At 38.7% G+C, this 10,660-nt stretch overlaps 1 pseudogene; it reads left to right on the forward strand.

Annotated features, from left to right (window-relative positions):
- Window positions 378-2,708, forward strand: Cct3-ps1 (chaperonin containing Tcp1, subunit 3 (gamma) pseudogene 1; annotated as a pseudogene).
- Window positions 2,709-10,660: the final 7,952 nt, after the last annotated feature.

Here is a 10,660-nt window from a genome sequence, read left to right on the forward strand (position 1 = left end):
CAGGTAGATGAACTCAGGAAGATGCTGAGGGAGATGTTGAGAAGGTGCCAAGGAAGAAGCAGGCCAGAACTAAAGAAGAGATAATGAACCAAGGGGTAGATATAGAATATAGGTTAAATAAGTTAAGAGCTAGTCAGGGAATGAGCCAAAGTTCATGGTCTAGGTATGTAATAATAACTGATTAGTCTCAGAATCTTTATGCCGGGAGCCAGGTCTAGAAAGTAAAATCTGGTTTGAAATTTTATGTACAGAGAGGTATTCAAGGGCCCCTACTTGTGCATTCTGCTTCTGACTACTGTCTTGGCTTGTACAGGAACAAAGCATCTCTGACACTTGAGAGACAGAAGTGCAAAGTGAATCAAAATTGGATGACACAGTCTGCTGATTCCCCCCAGCTCTGGATAGTCGACTCTGCGTCATGCCACCATGATGGGCCATCATCTAGTGCTCGTGCTCAGTCTGAATACAAAGCGTGAGTCTGGAAGAAAAGTTCAATCTGGAAATATCAATGCTGCAAAGACAATTGCAGACATCATCCGGACCTGCTTAGGACCTAAATCTATGATGAAGATGCTTTGGGACCCAATGGGAGACATCGTGATGACCAATGATGGCAATGCCATTCTTTAAGAGATTCAAATCCAGCATCCTGCAGCGAAGTACATGATTGAAATTAGCAGGACCCAGGATGAAGAGGTTGGAGAGGTGACCACATCAATAATTATTCTTGCGGGAGAAATGCTGTCTGTGGCTGAGCATTTCCTAGAGTAGCAGATGCACCCAACAGTGGTAATCAATGCTTACCGCATGGCACTGGATGATATGATCAGCACTCTGGAGAAAATCAGTACCCCTGTTGATGTCAATAACCATGAGATGATGTTGAACATCATCAATAGCTCTATTACTACAAAAGTCATCAGTCGGTGGTCCTCTTTGGCATGCACCATTGCACTGGATGTTGTTAAGACTGTGCAGTTTGAGAAGAAAAACAGAAAGAAAATTGACACCAAGAAATATACAAGGGTATACCAGCAAGATTTTGCTGAAAGAACCTTGATATAGCTGTCTCTTGTGAGGCTATGCCAGTGCCTGGCAAACACAGAAGTGGATGCTCACAGTCATCTATTGGATGGATCACAGGGCCTCCAATGGAGGAGCTAGAGAAAGTACTCAAGGAGCTAAAGGGGTCTGCAACCCTATAGGTGGAACAACAATATGAACTAACCAGTACCCCCCAGAGCTCGTGTCTCTAGCTGCATATGTAGCAGAAGATGGCCTAGTCAGCCATCGTTGGGAAGAGAGGCCCCGTGGTATTGCAAACTTTATATGCCTCAGTAGAGGGGAACGCCAGGTCCAAGTGGGAGTAGGTGGGTAGGGGGTTTTGGGGGGAGGGTATGGGGAACTTTGGGGATAGCATTTGAAATAGAATTGAAAAAAGAAAATACATAATAAAAAAAGAAATATGCAAGGGTAGAAAAGATACCGGGGGAGGGGGGTGGGCATCATTGAAGACTTATGTGGATTATGATTAACAAGGATGTGACCCATCCAAGAATGTGCTGCTATATTAAGAATCCTCGAATTGTGCTACTGGATTCTTCTCTGGAGTACAAGAAAGGAGAAAGCCAGACTGACATTGAGATTACATGAGAGGAGGATTTCACCTGAATCCTGCAAATGGAAGAAGAGTACATCCAGCAGTTGTGTGAGGATATTATCCAGCTGAAACCTGACGTAGTCATCACAGAAAAGGGCATCTCAGATTTAGCTCAGCACTACCTCATGCGGGCCAATGTCACAGCCATTTGTAGAGTCTGGAAAACAGACAATAATCACATTGCTAGAGCCTGTAGGGCACGGATAGTCGACCAATCCAAGGAACTGAGAGAAGATGATGTTGGTACAAGGGCAGGCTTACTGGAAATCAAGAAGATTGGAGATGAGTACTTTACCTTCATCACTTACTACAAAGACCCAAAGGCCTGTACCAGTCTTCTTAGAGGAGCCAGCAAAGAGATACTCTCAGAAGTAGAACGAAACCTCCAGGATGTCATGCAAGTGTGCCACAATGGTCTACTGGACCCTCAGCTGGTGCCTGGTGGTGGAGCCTCTGAGATGGCTGTGGCCGATGCCTTGAGAGAAAAATCTAAGGCCATGACTGGTGTGGAACAATGGCCATATAGAGCTGTGGCCCAGGCAGTAGAGGTCATCCCTCAGACTTTGATCCAGAATTGTGGAACCAGTACTATTCATCTGCTTAGCTCCCTTCGGGCCGAGCACACACAGGAGAGTTGCAAGACCTGGGGTGCGAAGGATGAGACTGGTACCTTGATGGACATGAAAGAGCTGGGTATTTGGGAGACATTGGCTGTGAAGCTACAAACATACAAAACAGCAGTGGAGACTGAAGTTCTGCATCTGTGGATTGATGACATTGCCTCTGGCCACAAGAAGAAGGGTGATGATCAGAACTGGCAAACCAGTGCCCCAGATGCTGGCCAGGAGTGAGTGCTGAGCAAGGTGACTCCATGCACAGAACCAGCAGTCTCCCCTTTCATGAGACAGAGTTCCAGGTACACTGTGGACATCTTTGTTTGTGAGGGATCAAGTTGAGGGGCAGCCCCCAGGCTGTCCCATCTCGGTTTGCAAAAAGCACTGACACCTGACACGCATCGCTTCTATTGTAAGCTTTCCATTTAGTTTGCTTCCAATGATTAAATCTAAATCATTTTTTAAAAATGGATGTCAAAAAAAAATGGATGTCACAGATTGGTCAAGCACTACCTCTATAGCTGCATAGACGTCACTACACATTTCTCAGTCTCCATATTGGTTATTAAAAAGAGGAATGTAGACATTTCTTTCAGATATTGTATATTTGAGAATTAATAAGGAAAGATATTTGAAAACTTTGACATAATTATGGACAGAGACACTCAATGAAAATGTTCAATGCTCTTCTAGCTATATAGAAATTACAATATGCATCTCTTAAAAAGAGAATGGCTTTGGAGTTACATGTGCATAAGTGAGCTTTCTACTGCCTTGACCTGTGGCTTAGCGAAGTCTAATAAGCTATCTGAGTCCTAAAATGAGCATTATAAATATTTTACAGGCCAACTTTATAAAATTGTTTAAAAGTACTTTTCATGATTATTGACATTTGATAGCATCTCTATCTACATTGACATTTGATGGCATCTCCATAACAGTCTACATTATTATATTTGAACATGAGCTAGTGTGTTTGAGTGGTTTTGCCTCAAGTTGGTACCACACATAATCACTTTCAGTTGGTTTTTGTCAATGAAACAGATGTGTTAAGTCATTCTGCTTCAATATGGAACAAAAAAAAATCATAGAAAATGTATCAAAAATGAACCATTGCCACCAAAATATATAATGGATTCATTGACGCATTAGGGAAATATAGATTATTTCCTTGTTTGAGGAAATGTGCATTGAAGATGAGCTTTGAGATTTCACAAGCCCATACCAGGCCCAGTCTTCTTCCTCTCCCTCCCACTCTCCCTCCTCCTTCTCCCTTTCTTTCTCCCTGTCTCTACCTGCTGATCAGGCCTGTCTTCTTCCCACCATGATAATAATTGGCTAACCCTCTGAAAGTGTAACAAAGTCTCCATATAAGTGTTTTCTTGTATAGTAATTGCCTTAGACATGGTATCCCTTCACATTAATAGAATGACTAAGACAGACTCTATCTCTCTATCTTGGGTTACCACTGGAGTCTTCTTTGCATGCTACCCATAATTATCTTGGGTTCGCACAAACATTGAAAGAAAAAGAACTTCCCTCTCCAAAATTTGGGCAGATTTTATTCCAAGCAACTCTATTACTTTTTTTTAAGTGTAACAATTATATGGACTGTATATTAACTTCCAGGAATTAAATTTAACTGTTTCCATAATTTGACATATCCTGGGGGGGGGGTCATAAGTTTAAATATTTTCATAGCTATATAATTAGTGTATTTGAGTGCCACAGACTGAATAGAAAGTGACAAAACCTTTAGTCCATGTGACTAAACAAAATGCAATATTGTATATGCCTTTTGCTACCAATCATTCACTCTGGCTCTGTTTGTCTTGCGATACACCTCAATCACCCCATTGTTTGTGCTGTTTTGATTTGATGTGCTTGGTTCTCAGGTTTCAGAATGTCTTACTGATGGAAATACATGGAGGGTGGCTTGATTTTCACAGACTACTGAATACATTTTGCGATCTCACCACATGGTGACCTCATATGACTCTTTCTTGTTTAGTTTTAACTATGGAGGGAATCAATCTCCTAGGAACCCCACTCCACAGATTCCCTCCAGAAAGCTTGTGGAGGGAAGAGAGATGTTAAAAAGTTACCCTTGCACTTTAACAAGCTTGACTTTGGACTGTTAACAGGCACATGGGATCCCACCACTGTGCAACTTATTTGTACCTTGGTATCAGACAGAAGTAGGTCAGTAAACTTATAATGATGTCCTCTGAGATGTTCTGTGCTCAGGTATAAATATTGACTCTGTTCTGTACTCCTGTGGGAGGGGATTACCAAGCTATGAGATAACAAGCAGAAAGGAAATGGTGGCTTCCCGTGCTGTCTGCCTCTTTGAAAGCACCTTGTTTTACATGGTCAAAGTCTTATAGAGCTTAAAACTGTTATAACTAGTTGCTAAAGCAAAGGGTCTTAATAGGTCTTCATCAGTGAACAAAAATGAAGTGAAGTGACATTGTGGGGCCATGGATATTTGAACTTGGAGTTCATTTAGTAGTTTTCTATCCTTAACTAAACTGCTTCCAGATATGTTGACAGAATGTATATAATTTGTAGATCAAAACATACATATATTTCAGTTTTTATTAAAATTAATTGCACCTCAGCAACTCATGTTTAATGGTTTCTTCTCTAAATTACCAAAACGTATTTGTCACCAAAGTGGTTGCTTCATTTCTAGTGTGCAGAATGAATGTCCATAGATAGTAAACATAAATTCCTATCTGGTCTTTTGAGGATTCCTTTTTAAATTTTTGTCATTTAGGTCTTTTGAATTTTTATATAACTCTATGTAAGACTTTCGCTATACTTCTTGCCCTTTGTGCTCTGTTAATGATTCTTGTTCCCATTCAGCCCCTATTTTTTATGTCATATATACATGCATATATTATCTTATGCATCTGCACAAAATATGAAATTATAAATAAGAGAAAGCATAAATGTCTTTCTGAAATGGGCTTAATTTGCTTAAGGTCATTATGTACATCTGTACATCCATCTTCCTCCAGACAACCTCTTTGCAGTTAATCAAAACAATTCAATTGTGTGTATACATATACACATATATAAAATATTTTCTTTATTCATCTGTTGTGAGATATCTAAGTTTTTTCTATAGTACAGCTATTGTGAATATGCTACATTAACCATTGGTGAGAAAAATCTCCATGACATTTATAGCGTCCCACTGATAATTGACAACCATTGACTCCCCACTGGTGCCTCTAATCTGCCCCACTGTAGGCATTACTAAATGTATCAGGTCAGAGCTCTCCTCTTTTATATGAAAATATTCGTTATCATTGATATAAATATCTACAATTTTCTTTCCTAGTATTAGGATACTCCCTTTTAGGTTTTTAGACTGGCTTCATTGTGTGATCTCTGTCTCTATACACCAAGCCTTAGCAAGCCTCCTTGCCTTTCCTGTTAATGAGTGCTCTTGCTTCCCTGAAGACTGTGAGGAGGATAGAAGTGGTGGCTTTGAGTTGCTCATACACTGAAAAGTCATGATGTGTGAAGAATTTGTATTGAAGCATCCAATGGAGTGCCTAGAATTAGTATTTGGGTGTTGATTGGTTGCCTTCAACTTGGAAATCTATTATTACCCTTGGCAATGAATGGCCCTTAGTCTCTTGTACCAGGTTTATTGAATAAATCACCATCCAGCATGAGAGAATATCTATATAACATGACCATTAAAGTATTATGTTAAATACTCAAAATAGGTGATGAACATTAAGATTCAGAAAGAAAAATGTTTTCATGGGCTCTTAATGTGGATGTAAATAAGGCAAGTATGAAGGCAAGCATCTCATTTGCACTGTTTAAAACTGAACATTCAGACTTAGCAATGAAGGGGGTTTGCTTCTATTACTAGGTGAAAAAACTCTTCAATCCACTCTTCTTCCTTAAAGACCCTTGTCCCAGCATTTTCTGGTTTGATAAAGCTCTTGATCTCAACGCTTACTGTCCACTTCCTTTAGGAAGTTCAAGTGTATGTATAACATTCTCAGGAAGAGGATGCTATAACAGGCTCATAAGCCGACGAAAAGGCTATCCATGACTTTTTTCATAATCAGCCTGTACTTGGTCACAGTCCTGAAATTTTACCTACTTGTTCAGTTAACAGCTTTGAAGAAAATCCGTAGTAAAATGTAACTAAGATGCTGCAACTTGATATGCCAAAGCTGTTTGATATTCATGGCAGGCCTTCCCCTTTCTGAAGAGAAATAGAAGTCGGACCAGATGGGGTGTGGGAGGGAAGGACTGGGAGGAGAGAAAAGAGGTGAAACTGTAATCAAGATGTAAAGTAAATAAAGTAATTAATCTTTAAAAAACCTAGCTAGGACACTTTCCTGACTTCCAATAACTATTGATCAGTAATCAAGATGAAAGGTATAAGGTATGAAAATTTGTATTTGGGAGACTGTCTAAATTTTATTCCTGTCACAATAAGTGACAACTTGGGGAAGAAATAAATGATTTGGTTTTTTTATTCTGGTTTGGTTTGATTTGTTGTTGTTGTTGTTGTTGTTGTTGTTTTGTTTTATTGGATTTGGTTCAGTGTTACCACTCCTCATAGTGGGGACACCAGAGCATGAATGTGAAACAGCTGCTCCCATCACATCAGAGTCAGGAACAGAGAGAGATGGCTGCATCCATGTTCATGCCCTTGCTTGCCTGCCCACAGCTCAGTTTCTTACCTTTTGCACAGTCCCTCCTAGGAAATGGTGTAACCAGTGTCAGCTGTCACGACTGCTACATTTTGCATCGTTACATGTGACATGTGACAAGTAACATGTAATCTCTGACCAAACAACTTAGAGAGTTAGGTTAATGAAACTCCTTTTTTAAGCTGTCAAGTTTCACTTTATGAAATAACAATAAGTCATTAATAAGAAAGGTCTTAAGGCTTAGAGATCTGTGGATCTACTCTGGAACAGTCTGACAGATTAACTCTAGGATCTATTTTAATTTTAAAATCAATTTCCTCCTTTTCCCTTCCCTCTCTCTTCCACGCTTCAGCATTTCCATGATTTCACATACTCTGGATTGTTTTCCTGAATCAACTACATAAGTGGACTTTGAATTTCCCAACTGATCTATCAGCCTTAGAGGAAGGCAACCTAACTATAGTATCCAAATATGTGTTGACTTCTGCCAGTCTTAGAATCTTTGCCTGTAGCATAACAATGAGGTCACATAACTCTCAATATTGTTGTAAAAATTTAATCAGAAAGTGCATGACATGAATATACTAATTTAAATTCTCTGCTTTTTTCCCTCTTCATCCTCCTTTTGTATTCTCCCTTCTCTCTTCTATTTTCTGAAATCAATTTTCTGCTAAGAACTTAAATATGAATATTCCCAAAAGGCTATATGTGCATTTAGCAATTTTAATATGCATCACTCAATATCAACAAATTATAGTTATGGTAAAATATTTTACAAATATTATGGCATATTTACCAATCAGAATAGGCACTAAATATGAACAATAAAAACAGCTGCAGCAGTGACTAAAATCACAGGCTCAGTTTAGTTTTCTTCTGATCTGTAAAAAGATCGTTATTTAGCTAGCTCTTAATTCCTATGGCCATATTAGATGTTTATAACAGATAGGCATTCTAACTGATATAAATTGAATTAAGCATTTTAATAACACTACTGCTCTTTAGTTGTTTACAAATGTGTTTTAATTGTGCCAGATTATAAGAATACATTTTGTCTTCATTCATTTATTTATTTACTCATTTTGCAACCCAAGTGCAGCCCCCTTCCTCTTCTCCTTCCAGTTCCATCCTCCAACCCCTTCTTCTAGTCCCCCTCCCCTTCTCCACAGAGAAAGGGAGCCCCAACCCACACCCTACCCCAGTACCAACACGTCCTAACACATCAAGTCAATTAAGGACTATGTGCACCATCTCCCACTGAGGCCAGAAGACACTGACCAGTTAGGAGAACAGGATCCACAGGCAGGCAACAGATTCAGGGACAGGCCCCCTCCAGTTGTTGGGTAACCACATGAAGATCAAACTGTACATCTCCTACATATGTGGGACACTAGGTCCAGTCTATGTATGTATTCTTTAGTTGGTGGTTCAGTCTCTGTGAGTCCCCATGGTCCCAGGTTAGTTGGCTCTGTAGGTCTTCTTGTGGTGTCCTTGACCCTTCCAGCTCCCTCAATCCTTCTTCCTGGATTTTCTGTCAGACTCCCTGAGCTCTGCCTAATATTTAACTTTGAGTCTCAGCATCTGTTTCCATTAACTATTGGATGAAGCCTCTCAGATGACAGTTGTGCTAGACTCCTGTCTGCAAGAATAGCAGAGTATCATTAATAGTGTCAGGGGTTGCCTCTCTCCCATATGGTGGGTCTCAAATTGGGACAGTCATTGGTTGACCATTTCCTCAATCTCTGCTCCATATTTATTCCCACATGTCTTATAGGCTGGGCAAGTTTTGGTTGAAGGTTTTGTGGTGGGTTGGTGTTCTCTCCCCCTCCCTTCACTGCAAATCCTACATGGCTATATTATCTTTAAAGTGCATATAGGAGAAAGAATAATCAAGTTTCTTTGGAATTGCTGGTCATGAATAAAATTTGACATACAATTTTAAAAAACAATCTACATGTGTTTTAGAAAAATATAATATTCTGTCAGAGTACGATTTATTTTTGCTCAAATATTTTATACTTGAGAAGAATGTAAAGTTTATTGTATTGCTTCCTTCTTACCTGTTGAAAGTCCTTTTTGAGGAGACCTAACACTCAGAACTGTACATCATCTTCCTAAATTAACCTTCTAGCATAACACAACTATCCCTTTGTTAGTAATAATTTTATTTGGTCATAAATCCATTTTAGTTATTAATATAGAAATATGAGTGTTTGAATAATTTCCCTAGGACGCATATCTGTCTTTTAATTTCAACCTTTTGTTCTTATACATAGATCTATCTCCTTAAAACATACAAACTGAAGTAAAGTAATGTGCCCTTTTCTAAAGTCTTTTACCAAATAATATACTTTTTTAAAAATGTACTATTACTTTCAAAATGGACTTGGCCTGCTTACCTTGATTGTGGTCATAGTGCATATGGACTCTCTGTAAAATGGTTTACTTCAGTATGTTTTTATACAATTTTTTGTTTGGACCTTAAATGAATAAAAATACGGATTTTTTCCCCTAAAGAACCTTAGAATTTGTGATTGGTATAAATGAGGAAGTGACACTAATCTGAAATCTCATGAGCTGTGGTAGCCTGTATGCGTCTATTGAGCTAGAAGATACACTCCAACTGAAAGCAGTCACTTGACCCATCTCATGTGAAATCACTCTATTGACATGTTTAGGCCATGTGAGTCATCCCCTGTTTTCCTGACAATTGTTATATTCAAGCCTGTGCTTCCAGGATGTAAATAGCATGTGTTTGACGTTCAGTTGTGCAAAGTATGTGCTGTCAAACCAAACAACAGTTCTGAAACCCCACTTTGTCCCGTTAGAATGTTCAGGTTTAATGCAAGAAGAATTCTGGGATCAGCTCTCCAAATGAGCATCAGGCTCAAGCTCCACTGCCAAGCTGATGCTGGCATTTCCCACCAGGATAGCCTTATTACTATGGCATCCCTGCTGTTCTTCCAGCTTTGCGGCGGCACCATGTAACTTCTTCTTTTAATGTAAACAAATGGCCATGCCTTAGCTACTAAATAATATTGTGTGACAAAGTACCAATGCGTACAGTATATTTTATTTAAAATAGTTCATCTTATCAATTTCCTCCTTTAATAAATTTTTCTGCCTCAGCTATGACAGAAATATATTTCTAAAATCATACATCAGGTGATCTGTGCATTTATTTTAAAATGTTTAGCATTTATTATGGTCTAGACTCTGTTACAAGTTAGGTTATTGTAGAATACACAGATAAGACTCTGGGAATTCACACGTGTGTTGAATGAAAATAATAAATAGGTGAGCAAATAAAATAAAATAAATGGGTTACATCATGTACAATTAATATTCACCTCACCTACTCATCAACAGTGCACCTACTACAGATTATAAAGTGCTTTTGAGAATCCATTTTACCTATTAGCTTCTGAATGTCTAAGTGTTTATTTTCCTTCCTAGCAATTATTAAAATATTTTCATCATTCTAGCTTACATTCTTACAATATTTTCATTTCTGTGATAGTGTGTTCTACAGATGTCCATATGTCTCATTTATACATTTAGAACAAAAACTTAACTGTAACAAAAGCAACCACAATATTTTTAATGGTTTTGAGTTTTCATGTGGCATTTCGATCTTTAAGAGCTTTGCATCTATAACAACTTCAAGTAGACAGTCCTGTAATCTAAATTATCAC

Source organism: Mus musculus, chromosome 4 (assembly GCF_000001635.26).
Source record: "Mus musculus strain C57BL/6J chromosome 4, GRCm38.p6 C57BL/6J".
Lineage (NCBI taxonomy): Eukaryota > Metazoa > Chordata > Mammalia > Rodentia > Muridae > Mus > Mus musculus.